Source organism: Perna viridis, chromosome 6 (assembly GCF_037379345.1).
Source record: "Perna viridis isolate PV_CMFRI_1.1 ecotype Kerala chromosome 6, ASM3737934v1, whole genome shotgun sequence".
In the NCBI taxonomy this organism is placed as follows: Eukaryota; Metazoa; Mollusca; class Bivalvia; order Mytilida; family Mytilidae; genus Perna; species Perna viridis.
In genome coordinates this window covers 41,385,282-41,400,308 of record NC_142450.1, presented here as the reverse complement: position 1 = coordinate 41,400,308, position 15,027 = coordinate 41,385,282, and the positions used below count along the sequence as shown (strand labels likewise).

Below are 15,027 nucleotides of genomic sequence, written 5' to 3'. Positions count from 1 at the left end.
ATAGTTTTCTTTTCCTCGTTTTTCTACCCCGGACTTGACCTTTTATGAGCAACTCGGCGGTTGTTTACGACGCTCCATGCTCCCAGCTTTTAGAGGAGTCCGAGTTGCTCATTTGCTTTTCTTACTTTGTATTATGATTTTAGTTACTTTATGTTCTTTGTTGTGTATGTCTGTTTTCCATGTCTGGTCTTTGTCCCTGGATTGCATTCTTTTTATTACCGTTTTAACCTTGGTTCCCTTGATTACTCTTTAGTTCATTTTATAATTTATTTTTGTGTTTAAAATTTAACTTTGAAATCGAGTGATCAAGTCACTTTTTCATGAGTGAAGGAAAAGTTTCGGGTCACTGATGCACCCCGTGTTCATACTTAATACAATGATGTAACGTGGGAATGGTGTAGACTAGCCTTAATATTTTCAATATTGACATTAAGTTTTAGGTATACTCAATAAGTAAACAGTTTGTACTTTATCGTCAGAGATTATACTTCAATATTCAATATTAAGAAATTTAAACATATAAATGTAATTACTTCTGTTAACAAAACTATATTAATTTAATAAGAAGTACTTTTCACACAACTAGTCCTTGTTAACCTCTATTCCCGTTCGTATTTTAAGCTGAAGAAGTGTCAGTGTCTTCATACAGTTTTAAATATGAAGAAGTCATAAAGTGTTGCAGTTCGATCTAGTCATGGAAGGGTGTTTTCCTGTATATAACCATTTATATTTGACTACATAAGATAGTCAAGCTAAAGCTAACTACATTTGTATTATACTTGACAATTGCACAGTAACGATTAACAAGGAATATATACAAACACAAGTAGTAATCGAGCTCTTATTTTAGCTCTCACATTTGTGCAAGTCGGCGGTGTTTCTGGAAAAGCATAGGACGCTTACCCTACCGGTGTACCTGTTCCATGCTCACAGTCCGAGTTGCTTATTTACTTTTATGGCAAATGCAAATTTGTCCAAGAAATAATATTGTGACCTTGGAAAGTAGGTGGTATTATTACTTAAGAAGAAATAAACTGGTATTTTGACGTTCATACATTGCAATATTTGATTGATATGTTTATAATGCTTTTATATATATTCAATATCACAAGGTCTTTACAATTAAAGCAGCGCACATCTCATAAATATATAAAGTTTTATATTTTGTTATCTTTATGATATTAAGACAGTTTTTATTTTTAACTTGTTGGATGTTGTGTAATAGGTGATAGAGGTTCAAAACATTGATATTTTCTCATGGTCTTGATAATAACCGGATAGATATGAATGGAAAATTTATTGAAAGGATTTGATAACTCAGGTAAAACTAGGCGTATCCATGACGTACACCGTTTAATGTATTATCATTAGATTTTACTTTCATATCGAATAATTTTTAAGGTGTGTTTGTGCAAAATGCAGACATTTACTTTTAAAGACATAATTGATAGTTATGGATAATTTCAGACAATCGAGTTTTAACAACACATTTAAGATGTATAAAAGTTGAACTGATTTTTTTATGTTATGTCTTAATCCTTTTAGCCTGTATAATTCCACCATGCCATCTCTTACGTGTTTCATTGCGGTGGAGTCGATGTTAGAACAGTCAAATTTTTATCGTTCCCTCCGCGGGACTCGAACTTGTACCGCTGTGACATCTGTGTGCACAAAGTCCATCGCCCTAGACCACTCGGCTAGCTAGGCTATAGGTTGTGTTGTATAGTCGTGTATACTAGGCTATATACATGTATATTTACTTTAACATTAGTAGTGAGACACTAGAAAAAAACAAGTAAACAACGTTGAAGAACACATGTATTTCGGATCACTTTTTGTCTTCAATATCTTTACTCTTAAAGCCATGATAATCCTTTTTATCCGTTAACGGATTTCCCGTGATATAGAATCTATTCGTATAATTTGGTTGAGCTCCATAGACTTGTATCCTAGTTTCTACCTAGAAACCAGACTAGACTATTGCCCTCTAATGCCTTCATGGGCACGACAAACTAAAAAAATCAAACCCGACTTATGTTGGTATAGACCTTTTAATGAAACTGCATGGTGATTTATGCACAAATATTTAAAGATGCATTAGCTGTCATTTTCGTAATTTTTTATTTCTGTTGAAATATGCCTTAACTTAATTATTACCACTAAATTGTACTTTACTTGTACAATTTCATTTGATATCCACAAATAAAATGCATTTAATACATGAAATAGGTGCCTATATATTTATTGTCTTGCAAGACAATAAATCGACCTAGATAAGTTCGTATGCATGTGACTTCTGGTGACCTTAATAGGGGCATGTCTATAAGGGTCACTTCTTTAATAACAAATCTGACTGCAAAGGGAAAGTGGTTATTCAACGGCAAGGAAGACCGACGGGCTCAAGCCGTTAAAGAAAAAAGATTGAATATAACGCAAGGATCATTTTGAAATTTACGTATTGTGATATAATGCGACTCAAATATGATCATTATTTACTTGAAAAATAATTGAGAAATAGTTGAAATGAAATGAAAACAAGACACGTGCTTAGCTGTGTATCCGTTATTTTATCTTTTTTTACAAAGGTTAATGTATTTTTAACCCTGGTGAATGTCCTATCGGCAATGATCGGAAGTAATGGCGGAAAAAGAATTAGATCAGACCTATCGATCTTCTCTGATTAAAAAAAACGTTGTTTTCACAATATTCTGTAGGTATTATCGACATTTATTGCTGCAATTGCATTACTACAAACTTATTTCATTGAATCAGCAAATTTCAGTAGAATCAAAACTGAACAAATTTGGCAGCTAATGCAGCTTTAAGTTATATAGCTAATACTTTTTAAAATAAAAACAAACAAAAACAAAGTCGTGTTGTACCAAAACCCTACCAGTGCACCTGATCCATGGTCCAAGTTTTTAGTGGGGTCTGAGTTGCTCATTTACTTTTGTTACTTTATATCTATTATTGTGGTTAGTTTATGTTCTTTGTTGTGTGTGTTTGCTTTCTATGTCTGATCTTCGTCCCTGGATTATTTTCTTTTTTAGTTGATAGTTTTATGCGTGCTTATGTAGTACGCTAAGATCGTAATAAAATAAAGACGTTTGTTAAGAACTATTATTGACTTTGTTGCTTTTATAATTAGTAAAAGATCACAATCGATGCATACAATGAAAAAATGACCCGTTTATTACAATGATTGCGCATGTAGGAACAGGGTATTACTTTATTCAAAAATATCCTTTGTTTACAATTCGAACGTGTCACGCCATTTTAGAAATACTAGTTGTCGTAGGAAAACCACGTGTCTACAGACGACGACAGCACCGGCAGTGATGTGCCAGTATACAACCGCACATAAATGTGATCGGATAAAAGCCAAATATTCAAGGAAGAAAAAGAAACACGGCCAAAGATTCAAAATAAATCAAGACTAAATAAATATATCAAATACACTACTGAATTTCTAAATGTTTTTCCTCAGAAATTTGTCCCACTATAATGAGACTAAATTTTACGGGCTTTCCGCATACGATAAACATAACCTACTTAATAACAAACTGCAGCGACAAGATACAGTAGGAAATAGTAATGTTAATGACACCAACCTGACATCAAATAATGGATCATTCGTTTTAGTTATGTAATAAGTCAGTGCACAACTCATTAAAATTCAGTTCGTTCTTCTTTTTATTTTTTGTATCACTATTTTAGGGGTATTTTTACCAAAATTAAAGGTATGTTGATTTCGTATATTCAAACCATCAAAATAATGGAACAAACATGAAAATCCCCTTAAAATCTCTGAGTTCTTTTTACATAATGTGATTAATGTTTAATATTCCTATCATGGAACATCCCACTACGATCTATAGAAACATTAAAAGCAAATTATCGTGATACAATATTAAAACTGAATATTTAGGTTTCGAGTAAAATAAATTATGACTACGTTATAAGTACAGAATGTGAAGGCTTTTGGTGAATATGGTTGGTGTTACTTATTTGGCATGAAAGCCATCATTCCGCATCATAATATTATTTCGATGAATTTTGGAATAAAAAAAGAAAATTTCGCTCACTACTACACAATTTCATTGACAGGTTATGAAAGAGTAATCAAGGTAATATTAGACTATTTAATATTTTTTCAACGAGGGGAAGTTTCTCATTCTTATCTCGTCGAGCGGCTTTATTGCGAGACGAGATGAGCATGAGAAACCCCCGCGAGTTGAAACAATATCAAATAATCTGTTTATCGCTGTTTTTGCTGAAGTACAAGTTATTAGATTTCTTTTATTTTCAATTTCCTAACTTAAGTATGTAAGTTTTATAAGCGCTGCAAAATTTCCTTTCGGGAGTATTATTCTTAGGAGTGCTACGTGACGTCACGTCTGTTGAAGAGTTATACGATAATTTTCTTTCTCATTCGACTGGCGTGAGACTGAAAATTATCGTATAACAATTTCAAAGGGATTTTAAACAAAATAGTGATAATCAAGATTCGAGCGACAATCAAAAGAATTTAATTCAATGATAAAGACTAGACCGGGAAAATAGACATCAATACCAAAAGAACAAGAAATAACGAAAATAACACGTACAAAAAAAACAAAAACGAAACAAAAGTAAATAAGCAACCCTAAATTCATTAAAGACTCGGAGCATTGTTAAGGCGAAATGAATTATGATCATAAACATGTAAAATAGAGAGATATGTGCAATCACTATTTTTATTTATGAAAAAACAAGTGTGGAAACAGACTGGTATTGCCCGAAGGGCAAGTATGGACGCAGACTGGTATTGACCGAAGGGCAAGTATGGACGCAGACTGGTATTGCCAAAAGAGCAAATTTTAACATACATACGTTTTGTCTTGATAGAGTAACCAATGGAATTAAGATTCTAGCGGAAATCAAAGGGATGTAATTCAGAAACAAAGACCAGACATGGAAAACAGACAAACACAGCAATGAACATAAAGTAACTAAAATGATATATACAAAGAAACAAAAGTAAAATGAGAAACTCGGATTCCACTTAAAACTGAGAGCATGGCCCAGGTGCACCGGTAGTGTGAACGTGTTTGCATCGTCCAGAAAACTCCACCAATTACTGAAATCAATAATTAAATTATGCACATGTTTATAAATACATATTAACATGTGCTACTAAATATCTACTGATATCAATAAATGAGCTTAACTTGGTATGACATGTTAATAAGGATTAGGCATTTCACTTTATGTAGGTTAGCTTGGTAAAATTCTGGGCTCTCAGTTTTTTGTTTTTTTTTTTGTTTGTTTTTTTTTTAGATTAACAGAAACCGACAGTGTGGTATCTGTCAGTTACATGGATGGCCCTAATTTTAGAATAGGAGGGACCATAAACTAAAAATATAAATAGGAGCAATCATTAATTAGCAGCTAGTAAAATCATATCAAAATTTCATAACAATTAAATCATCGTACGAACGGACGCCGCCGATGATGACGTCGCTGTCAGCATTATTTTCGGTGACACTATTATATCAAAGAGTAATCAAGGGAACCAAGGTTATAGCGGTAATCAAACGAATGTAATGCAGGGACAAAGACCAGACATGGGAAACAGACATACAAAACAAAGAACTTAAAGTAACCAAAATCATACATACAAAGTAACAAAATCAAATGAGCAACTCGGATTCCACTAAAAACTGGGTGCATGACCAGGTGCAACGGCAGGATAAGCGTCCTCTGCTTTTCTAGAAACACCCGCCGAGTTGCTCATAAAAGGTCAAGTCCGGGGTAGACAAACGAGGAAAGGAAAACTATGACCCGTTGAATAAATCAGTTTTCATGGTGCTGATGGATACACCATAACGATCCACGAGTTCATAATGACGACCATAAAACTTCTGTAGTGATGACTTCAATCTTGTAGCAACATAACCCTGTTCCAGAAGCCTATTTGTTAGAGATCTAGCGAGATACAAAAAGTCTGCGTAGTTTCGGCAAGCTCTGGCATAACGTATGAGTTGTGATATGAACACTCCATACGCAGGAGCCGAAGGGATGTTGCCACAGATGAAAGGAAAGTTGACAATTCTGAATGGAAAGTCATCACGTTTGTCGTAAAGTTTGGTCAATAGTTTTCCTTTACCATCGATTTCTAAATGTAGGTCAAGATATGAGGTCGACTTTACAGTGTCTGTAGTATTCTTTATCTCAAGTTCTTTTGGGTAGATGCGATGTATCAAATCCCCGAATTTAGGATTGTTTAAAGATAATACGTCATCTATATAGCGGAAACTGGGATTGAAGGATCCAGCCAAACGATATTCTTTCTTTCTGATCAGATCAGCTATAAAGTCAGCCTAATAAGAGTGAAGGAATAGGTCAGCAAGTAAAGTAAGTAAATTAACACACACACACACACACACACACACACACACACACACACACACATACCTAAATAAAAGTCAACAATCACTCTTGATTTGCTAAGAATTTACATCTGTAATATTTTTGTTTTTACATAAGTTAATGTTAAACCGTTCTCTAGCAAAGGAGAATACAACTGCATAATGGAAAAAAATTCCCACTTGCAGTCATGTACTCAACGAAAAACCTTCGAAATTCTTATGAAACCAAAATACAATACCGGTATATAAAGGACTTTAAGGCTAAATCCATCGGTACTGACTCAAAATTCACACTTCAAAATCAATATTCCAACTAAATCTTGCATCAAACGACTGTTTATCTAATTTTAAATAGTCACATACATTTGTAGCCTGAACAATATTTCCTTCGACAAAAATAGTATACTTGTTTTGCAGCCGTATAAAATATATCAAGAGGCACTGCCAGTATCATTTGGTTTCAGAACCAACATAACGTGTATGTACATTCAGCACTACACAACACTGTCATTTGACTTTTCTTTAGCATCTTTAGTTATATATATCTAGACAATTGATGTAAGAGGTTGGAATTCCGTTCTTTCATACCCCAAGCCAAGTCAGTAAAAAGCTTGCCAGGCAAGCTCTAGCACTACTGGAGTAGTTAATTATAGACCATCCGTTTAGGCCTAAAAAATGTTTCCGGTCACCCTTCTGACCCTCCTTTAGACCCCCTACTCATAAGATTTTTATTTGAAATTTTGAAGAAAAAAATAACGTACAAATTCTGCCGATTGTCTTTCAGAAAAAAAAAAGAAAATTGAAATGAGTGTGCTCCTGGTCGTGGATAATCCCTTTTTGGAATTCGGGTCTTGAAACATTTTTTGTTTTGTTTTTACCGCCTCTGTCAAAACAAAACAATACTCATGTACCGAATCCCCAAAAAAGGCATTAGGCTGTGGAATGAGTCTATTACATGTTTAGTCTTTGCATATTTGGTTTTCATTGTATCTTTATGACTTATTTCATTTAAAAAATATCAAATGAAAATAAATATCCCTACCTACCGATCCTATATAATTTTAGAATAGTGCTCGGAAACATAACATGATTTTTTTTTGGCCTTGGAAATTTCTCATCAATTGACTGGCATGCTCCAATATCTGTCTTACATGCACTGGAAAGTGTTGATTTTATCTGAAAAAAAAGTATTTTGCTGGGTCAAAGATTCAGCAAATGTTGTACGCTATACAACGCTGCATATATCGTGCATATTACAAATTGAATCACTAGGTCACCGATCGACATTAAATCACTTGATAATGCATTAATTTTAACGAATGAACGTGGTCACATCTAATTTCTCCAAATACACAATGACCCACATTCACGGGTTTGACTATGCCGCGGGTCTGTATAAATGCTTTGATGCTTTACAACGTCCGTGAGAGACCCCAAACGATAGCCAAGGATGTTAAGAAACACCTCAGTCCGTCATGTATTACACATATGAGTGCAAACCGGGTCTACCAGTATTGAGTATATATGTTAGCACGAAAACGAAAATTATAACAAGTATAGGAACAGTCAGCTGATTGTCAGCGTCACACATATCGTGCAAATGATTGGCCAACACTGTGTTACGAAAGATTTTGTTTGGGAATCTTAGAGGTTTATATTCACAAAGACAGTCGAATTGTCTCCTTGTTCTAGCTTTATCATGCACGAAATGAAGGGTGTAACAGATATACGGAAAGTGCTATCATTTTCAACATTATTGTTATAGTGTTATTTAATACTAATCTGCATATTCATATATAACACCAATTAATTTAGCGTAGACTCATTTATATGCTCAATAATTACATGTAACTCGTTTTGTGTGTGTAGAAATTCTGTGATTTCGTCTTTTTTTAGTCTGAAGCTTTATATAACATTCGTGTGACAAATTAACGATGAAAAATCAGTCAAGTGGTTCATTATTCAATTCAAAAGATATTTGATGCATTTTTATACTTAATACTGTTTTATCTTTTAAAGATTAGCAAAACAAACGAGGATAAATCATTATTGTTGTGTCAGAAGGATTGAGCATCATTCTGTTATTAATAATATGTATACTAATGTATGGTTTTCAGTGAGAGGTTCAATGTTGTGAATCAATTACCTCCACTGCTTGACGTGCCCAATATTATTCTACAATCGACACAAATTGTTTTTTGTTTCATATTACTTTACAAAGAAGAGTAATCCAGGGAACCAAGATTCTAACAAAAATCAAAAGAATGTGATCCAGGGACAAAGAGCAGACATTGAAAACAGACAAACACAAAAATGAACATAAAGTAACTAAATTAATACATACAAAGTAACAAAAGTAAATAAGGAAAGTATCACGAATTCAAGAGATAACAATGCGGTCAAAAACAAGATTGAAAACTAATCATTATTTTAAACGGAAAGGGAGTGTCTTCATTGTCAGATTGTATGGGGTATCGTTGGTTGCTAGGAAGGAAATGAGGGATCAATATATAACATACTGTGAAAGAGGATAACAGTTTGATGGCGCGTGTGCGTATGTAAGGCGGTGGGACGGATGCTGGGAGCTTATAATGCACACGTTTAAGAGAAATGAGTCTTAAACTGATATGTGGATATAAGTTAAACGATTAAGATGGAGTCAAATGAATGCAAAAACCAGGCAATGGGTGGCACATGAAAATTTTGTTTTCAAAATATTTTCACTTATTTCATATCATGTGCATCCTTTTTTAAGGTTGAAAGTTGGTTTTTGATTAACTTCAATGATGAAATGGAAAAACAATCATTGAAAAAGGTGAAATAATTCTTTAATTTGAGAAAAATTTGGTTGCATGTTGCATAATTAGTGAATTTAAAAGACAATTTTTGAGCTATTTTCATTGTCGACTTAAAACAAATTTTATACTATTTGGCATACATATGATATATATATATATATATATATATATATGACATTGGAACTCAAAAAATCAGTGGGATTAAATGTACCCTGTGCCACCTCTATCATGGGATCTGCCGGGATTTTAGATGGGCAGCCTCTTAATACATTCATTGATTATGGATTAGTATGCGAAACGACGGAAGGTAACATTGTTTTACCAGACTTTTATTGCATGTAAAGTATTGCAATACAGTATATGTTTTATATAAGAGTCCCAAATACATGTGGAATGAAAACATATCAAAGAGTTACATGTTTTACATACTGTCTATTTTCAGTAAGTGTCGTACTTGGCTCCCATGATTGAATTGTTTTTTTTATTAAATAGATAACTCATAATTCATACTTTGGTCTTTCTTTTTTTAAAATTCCATTTGAAATAATAAAGATACGTATTGTTCATTTTTTTCTTTTTTTTTTCTTCCACTACAATGCAGCGATGTAGCACCCCAAATCTGGATTGGTACGGCAGTAAGGTAACGAACACATAAGTTTTTTTTTAATTTGACAAGAATTTTAGGTAGAAAGACATTTTTTTTAAATTTTATACACAATGTTAGACATAATTTTAGACAAAAAATGTTAGTACTGCGCCATCAGTACCAGTACCTGTCGAATATGGCGCTATGCCCCTGTAAAGTATCCCGAATAATCCGGTCAGAGTTATTGCATTTGTTTAACCATGTAAAAATTTCTATTTCACATTTATATCCGATTTGTTTACGCAATTATCTAGTTGCCAATAAAATAGAAAAAGATAGTATGGTTTATCAGCAATTTTGGGTCAATTTAATTAATCATTTAAAACAGGTGTGCTTCTGTTATGTAAATAATTAGTCAATAACGCGTGTGGATAAGGAATAGTTACGCGTGTATAACAACTTGTTTATGAAATAATGTGTTTCTACATTTTTGATATGATTGAATTATTGTCATGTAGGTACTTCTCAATTGAATTAGAACACAATTTTTCGGGATAATCATTCTTAATAATTCTTAATTTTGTAATTGTCATGCGAGGCAAATCACATAAAAAATAGTTTGATTCTATGGTTTATAATAAAATAGGCTTTAAATACAAACAAACAAGGTATAAAACAGATTTCTAAAACAAAAACACAAACGGCAACTTATGCTTTTCAATACTACCAATTATGATGCCCATATCAAAATTATTATCAAATTGTTTATCTAACTTTGTGTTGGTATCAGTGTGATATTTACACTTTCTTTGACCTTGTCCAAATAAAAATATCTGAAAACTACCACGCACAAGGCATCTATGTGAACTTTATACTGTCGAAGGACACTAGTAAGAATCGGGTACATTGAAAAACAAGCACCATCAACGTATGCTGACGTTTCATATTAAAGATAAACATTTAGAAGGTTAACTTCGACCTTATCATTTCAACGAATATTTTCGTAAATGAAAAACTGGACAATGATAAAAATGCATAATTATCCTTTTTTACTTTACCGAATTAAACTTTGTTTTTGAAAAAATAAATTAAACAAAAGGGAGTAACTTGACAGACTGGTTTACTGTCCCAGTTGAGCAATGGACAGTAGTAGACTTCAAAATCATATGTTCGAATCTTGAAGCTGCGGTAAGTACTTGCATAATTTTAAATAATTTATTACAAACCATTCAGGTACTTACTGAAGTGAAAATAGTTAAAATTTCCAATAAAGCGTTTACTGTTCTTCCTTTCCCCGTGCAGTGAGACCGCCAACCAGTTTGTCGTGTGTTGGTTGGTTACTTGACTTTGAGAAATTTGCTAAAATGGCTTGCATTCCGTTAATATTGAAGAGGACTTTTGGATACTCGTTTAATTGGTTATCTAAATAAAGTCAATTTCATTGTCCATTTTAGATTTGACATGAATTGGAAACGGTAAAGAAAAATAAAAGCGGTTTTGAAATACAGAACTTGAAAATAAGAAACGAAATATCTACATATAACTACGAGGAAGAGAGTGTAGCAGCAATGAAATGAGCGCAGTTACGTCACCAGGGATAAAAATAAACAGCCAAAAAAAAAACAAAAAAAACAAAAGAACACAATCATCTTAACTTATAATCAAAATAAGAAACGATCGTCAAAAAGATGCTTTTAAAACTCACCATCTCTGAATGTACCAAATCAGAATGTATAGTGGTTATTTTATTGTTTTGGCGTGTCTATGATTTTGCCATTCTTCTAGTAACAATCCTCTCCATTGATTTATGGTTGGAGTTCGGTAATTTTGCTATTACGTTTATTTTAAGACATACAAATGTGGCAATACCCATTCGAATATATATATGCTAAAAACTTAGTAGAAGCAGGTGCTCTAAAAGATGTTTAACACTCGATCAGCATGTGTTTTGGTTTTTCATTCATTTTGTCACAAATACATTATTTTGCAAATACATGTTACAAAAAAGGCAATGGCAAATACGCGAAAAATAAATCACATTTGTGATACATGTAATATAGCAACGGAATGAAATTGTCAGAAAGATGAAAAACAATAGTAAAACGTATACATGTATATGGGACTTTGATAAAATTAGCGTTAACGTGTGTATGATATAACTGTCATGTTCTAAGGATTAAATCGGTTAATTACTCGTATAGACAACCGTTTACCGACCCCATATTTAATTTTCTATTGCATTCCTTTGATTGATCATCCACGATCGGCAGGTAAGCCGCTTATCTTATATACATGTTCTTAAACCACGTGTGAACAAGACGCCAGACATTTTATGAACGTGACAAACTAGATGAGTACACACAAGAATACGAATAAAAATATTTTTTATGATAAAAAATAAACTAAGACAACATCAATTTTATCTACCTTGTAGTTATATAATTTATTTTATTATAGAACTAAAATATAACTACTGAATTACATTTTGTCGGTCTGTAATCGACTTGTCAAAGAGTAATCAGGGGAACCAAGGTTATAGCGGTAATCAAAAGAATGTAATCCAGGGACAAAGACCAGACATGGAAAACAGACATAAACAACAAAGAACATAAAATAACTAAAATCATACATACAAAGTAACAAAAGCAAAGTAACAAAAGCAAAAGTTGTTTATTCAAATAGTGTTATTTTTCATCATACAGAAAAAATCGCCAAGCTCTTATATTTTTTTTTTGTCAGTATACAAATGTACAAAGTTTGAACGTTGTTTACTCATCAGTGTACACACTGCTGAAGTATAAAGGTTGTAGATACATCATAAACTGTTGTAATTTTTGTGCACACTAGGAGTTATTTAATCACCATATGCGGACATTAACGCCCTTATGACGGATGAATAAGTAGTCGAATACTTATTCTAATACATGTATGATGTGCTTCAAAGCTCTTTAGACCACAGCCGTGGTAAAACGGTGATAAACTCATAGACATATGACGGTCTTAATTCCAACGTCATAGATAAGTTGATTAAATACTTTGCTCCACAAACTGAATCGTCGCCATTTCGAGCAACATCTTTCATAAGCATGAAGAACTACATCTACTCATATTTGAATTATTTCTTAGTTACACACTTGCCCATGAAGAGGTTAAAAATTACTAGCGTTTCCAGAAAAAATGAAAACATTTTCCACTTATCAGGACGCCAACTATTCATCTAAATTTTGACGTACGCCGAACTTTGAGAAAGGATGCATTTCTGATATAAAATGGAAGATAAAAATTTGTCATGTGCCATCCATTGCCTGGTTTTTGCATGGACTCACTTTTTATACCTACTGTTACGGTACGCGTTAGAAAGTTTAGAAAAAATTTGTTAAAAATCTGATTTTTGAAGAAAAATGAATGTACACACATTATTTGTATCATATCTGTATTCAAAGTTTATGATCGCGGGCAGGTGAATAACAAATTAGAATTGTTAAACGATTGTCTCAAGGTCGTGTTTGAACTGATGATATAGGATCGAGTAACATCCATTGGTTCATGAAAATATTTCATAAACAAATTGTAATTTACCTAAATGTTTTGCATCATATCTTTTAACTTTGATGTAGTTGATTATATACATTTGGCTGTATATCATTCATTTGTTGGTGCATTTTGCAATCTCCACAAACTATTAGGCTCAAGGACAATAACTCAAAACATATTCGTTAGGTCATATCAAACATATTTTCTCTAGAATTCTAGAGTTAACAAAAAAAATTGTCAAGGTCAGTAACTCAAGAAATTTACAAAATAATACAAAAAAAAAAACTAAGAACATAAAACAACACTGAAAATAGAGCTCGGTGTTTAGCCGTTATTTTTTTCTATGGGTCAAGTTGTCATTTAAGGCATGATGGAAATAATGAGGGAAAGATTTCCCTTTCTTTTGTCAAGTTATTGATTGGAGGTATATTAATTTTTTTTTTGACAGGATCACTGGTGAGGGTCACGAAGTGAGTGTTTTGGATCTCCTGTACTTGGCGACTACAATACTGGTATAAATATTTGTTCCAGTATTGTATACCAGTATTGTGATTTAAAAAAATATTTTACTTGTATATCTATAGTATTGTAGTAAGTATTGTCATGAGTTTTTCATGAATTTACACACAAATTTTTTCAACAATTTGTTTTCTAAGGGGGCGCCCCGCCCCCTGGATCCGCCACTGTAATTCCTTCACATCTGTCGATTATAGATACAATAACTTTATCTCTTTAAAATCAGTTTTTTTCTGTCAACTACTACATGTTCATTTTACCTCATTTCGTTTTTTTCAGACTTGAGTTTAACTCTTGAAGTGTGGTGAACAACATAAAAGGTTTTTATGCATATATCATCAGTCGTGTTTTAAAACATAGTTGGGTTTTGGATTCCATACTGATATTTTCCCTTGTTTAAATTAAATAAAAATATTATGTAAATTTTGACTTCTATGATTATATTGCTACTTATTTTGATATTAGTTTGGTGTAATAATTAGTGGAGCCATCTTATAATAACATCACATGGGTATAACGTTTTTTACAGATGGCAAACACAAGGCATTACTAAGATCCAGACCGGATTGGTCTTGAATTGGAACCAGCATATCCCATGGAAATCCCAGTTTAAACCAAGTTTTTAAGCGCTAACCTCCCTCTTCTAGGCACACGAAATTGACACAAGGCAAAGTTTGTAAAATAAGTAGTCCAAACATTATATCGACGGTGAAAAATCAACGTCTATCATTATTTCTCAATGAGATATATATGGATATCGGAAATTAAAACATCTTTATGCAGCCTGTGAGACATATTTTTAACATTGATCATAAGCCTGTATCTAGCTACAATGTTGTACTTAGGTGTCAGAAAAGAGGATTGTAGCTCTGGCATACCTAAACAAGTGATCACCAAATTTATCAAATCCTTAAGTCTCAAAATCAACATATCTAAAATTTTCCAAGAACAAATACCGTCAGTTTCTACTCACTAATCTACATCTCCAATCAGAAATAAATGTTACTATTATTGTCCTTTTTTCAATTAAGATTTCATTTTTTAATGTCTAGTCTTTGTCCCTGGATTACATTCTTTTGATAACTGCTATAACCTTGGTTCTCTTGATTACTCTTTAATGCAAGCAATAGAAAGACTTATAAACGACTTCTCAAAATAGCTTACAGCTACCAAAACTGATTGC

The 15,027-nt window shown here is 32.8% G+C and overlaps 1 long non-coding RNA gene across 1 annotated transcript; it reads left to right on the top strand.

Moving 5' to 3' along the window:
* The first annotated feature begins 11,996 nt into the window (after positions 1–11,996).
* On the top strand, positions 11,997–14,819 carry LOC148614994 (uncharacterized). The gene is made up of 3 exons (XR_015923212.1): positions 11,997–12,064; positions 13,777–13,919; positions 14,374–14,819. It is a non-coding gene; the product is annotated as an uncharacterized LOC148614994 (long non-coding RNA).
* The last annotated feature ends 208 nt before the right edge of the window (positions 14,820–15,027 follow it).